General features: G+C 38.6%; 1 long non-coding RNA gene across 2 annotated transcripts in view; it reads left to right on the top strand.

Annotated features, from left to right (window-relative positions):
- LOC128250599 (uncharacterized) overlaps positions 1-3,110 on the top strand; it is a 219,609-nt gene that overhangs the window by 144,544 nt on the left and 71,955 nt on the right. The window contains exon 1 of one of the 2 annotated variants that reach the window (XR_008266626.1): positions 213-372. The exons of the other annotated variant lie outside the window; for it this stretch is intronic. This is a non-coding gene — a long non-coding RNA (uncharacterized LOC128250599). Of the gene's footprint in view, positions 1-212; positions 373-3,110 lie in introns of those variants that run through there. 2 annotated transcript variants of the gene reach the window in all.

Below are 3,110 nucleotides of genomic sequence, written 5' to 3'. Positions count from 1 at the left end.
ATAGATAGATAGATAGATAGATAGATAGATAGAAAGATAGTTGCCTGGATGGACGGACACATATGTGTTGGTATTTGTTCATAACTTTGTTCACATAACAAACAAGACAAGGACATCTGTACATAGATAGTAAAAGCATATTTGGTAAGTACTCATGTGATATGACGTTGGGATAAGCGTGTTGTTATTTAAACTGTAAAAGTGACGTCAGTTCGATCGCCATCTTGAGGAAGAGAGAACAGTTTCTGTTACCTAAAGACTATTCTCACACAATTTCGAAATTAGACTAATGCGTGCAAGCGTGGCTGTGTGGTAAGAATATTGCTTCCCAACCACATGGTTCCAGTTCAAAGCCGCTGCAAAGCACATTGGGTAAGTGTCTCATACTATAACCTCGAACCGGCCAAATCCGTGTGAGTAGATTTGGTAGATGGCAACTGAGAGAAGGCTGTCACACACACACCCACACACACACATATATATATATAGGCGTAGGAGTGGCTGTATGGTAAGTAGCTTTCTTACGAACCACATGGTTCCGGGTTCAGTCCCACTGCGTGGCACCTTGGGCAAATGTCTTCTACTATAGCCCTCGGGCCGACCAAAACCTTGTGAGTGGATTTGGTAGACGGAAACTGAAAGAAGCCCGTCGTATATATGTATATATATGTATGTGTGTGTATGTGTGTGTGTGTATGTGTTTGTCCCCCAACATGTGTGGTGTGTTTACGTCCCCGTAACATTAGCGGTTCGGCAAAAGAGAACCGATAGGATAAGTACTAGATTTCCAAAGAATAAGTCCTGGGGGCGATTTGGTCGACTAAAAGGCGGTGCTCCAGCATGGCCGCAGTCAAATGACTGAAACAAGTAAAAGAGTAAAAGAGTAAAGAGTATATATATATATATATATATATATATATATATATATATATATATATATATATATATATATATATCACCCAAAAACCCCGAGCCAGTGGAAACTGATAGAACGTTTTAAGAACCTTCCAGCTTCATCGCTGCGTTTGAAGAGAGATGATGGGTTGCGCATGCGCTAATACTAATCTTTCAACAAACACGGCAAAATTTTAGAGTAACAAGCTCAGATCAACAACAGCGAGCAACAAGCTACATAGAATATATTGTATTTACGTCATAGTATTTCTCTGATATCTATTGAATGTTACAATATCATTGCGAATTATATGCATTTTCCAGCGACTACACAGATGTTTGGTTTGGTTTGCTTAGGTTTGCTAATAGACAAATATTGCATACGCATGGGCATACACAAATACACACCAGACATTACTTATGCATAGATTTGTGTGTGTATGTGTGCGTACGTGAGTATGAATATTCATCTGCTTTCATACATGCGTTATATATATTTATATATAAGTATTAAATATATATGTGTGCGTGTGTGTGGATAGATAGATAGATAGATAGATAGATAGATAGGTTTCTTTATTAGCCACACAGGGCTCAACACAGAGGGGACAAAATACAAATGTAGAGTTTTTCTTTTCGAGGGGGTCGAAAACAAAGCAGAAAAAAAAACAAAAGTGGGGACAACGATGAAAAAAAACATCGCAAAACGTTTGGGGTATTTACAAAAAATACGAAATAATACAAAAAATTCCCAATAAATGGGGAGGTTATCCGTGGAAAGAAAAACCTACGAAAAGACCACGGTAACCTCGGTCTTTAGCGTCACAGATTGTTAAATAAAATTTCTTTTATTTAAGCAAGAAACGTGAGTAACTCTCTGTTTACAAAAAGATAGATAGATAGATAGATGTAGGAATATATGTATATTTATGAGTAGATGTATACAAATTTATATGTATGCACACATACAAAATATAGGTTAACATCTATCTAGCTCTCTCTCTATATCTATCTATCTATCTATCTATCTATCTATCTATCTATCTATCTATCTATCTATCTATCTATCTATCTCTCTATTTACTATACTATAAAATCTTTATATGCGGTACGAATAACGTGAACACATACACACGGGCACACTCGTATACACGTACACGCACACATACACATACACACGCACGCACGCATGCACGCATATGTGCGTGTATTATGACAGAGTTATTAGAAATAGAAAATCCGAACTTTAAAAGAATATATTAGAGAAAGAGAAAGCATGCATATATATATATATGTGTGTGTGTGTGTGTGTGTGTGTGTGTGTGTGTGCATGTGTACACGCGTGAAAATGCTTTTTGGTTGCCATTTGCCAGGTATTATCGAGTGGACAGGCATCACTGGTCCACATTCAACGCATAATCTCCCACTTGAAGGTTTCTCGCATCACACCCCGGTAACCGACTACACATGGTGGGTTAAACCAAGTGAGGAGATGGTGTTAACACTGCACAATTAGGAGAAAGACTCCGGGTAAGGCTTTCCAATGAGTCACCGGCTAGGGCAGAGAATACTGCCCGGGTTCGGAGTCAAGGCTTGTCTAAGGTAGAAGCATACGGCTTTGGCTAACAGCTTGGAGAGGAACGGGTGATACCAATCTATCTTGTCCGTGATACATTCAGGAGGATGACGACTAGTCCAGAACCCATTTCGAATCGGTCATTGGGTTAACATCAATGAGTGGAAAAGAGCCAATTTCGCCGACTCACAAAGGGCAGTAGAAAACCGAGAGATGGGGGAAAACTGGTTGTGACGTCATCAACTAATGCGCCAAATAGCACACGGCCAAGGGATAGGAAAGAAGAGGAAGTACATAAGTCTACATAAATATACGCATGTATTCACTTTTAATAAGTCATTGGCCTTTCCTAATATGTCACATTCCAGCACTGAACTTGACATCATATTGTCGCCATTTACAAAACGAAGTTCCTAATCACGTGAGCAAATTTTTCAACAGGTATATATAATCACATGAATGTGTACACACACACACAACCATACACACACACAGAGGCACGTATACACACGTACACTTACATTGACATGCCATGCATCAATATGTCTATGCATTTCTCTCTCTCTCTCTCTCTCTCTCTCTCTCTCTCTCTCTCTCTCTCTATATATATATATATATATATATATATATATATATATAT

This window comes from Octopus bimaculoides, chromosome 23, assembly GCF_001194135.2.
Source record: "Octopus bimaculoides isolate UCB-OBI-ISO-001 chromosome 23, ASM119413v2, whole genome shotgun sequence".
Classification (NCBI taxonomy): domain Eukaryota; kingdom Metazoa; phylum Mollusca; class Cephalopoda; order Octopoda; family Octopodidae; genus Octopus; species Octopus bimaculoides.
Note: the sequence above shows the minus strand (reverse complement) of the source record. Positions and strands in the feature narration are given on the sequence as shown.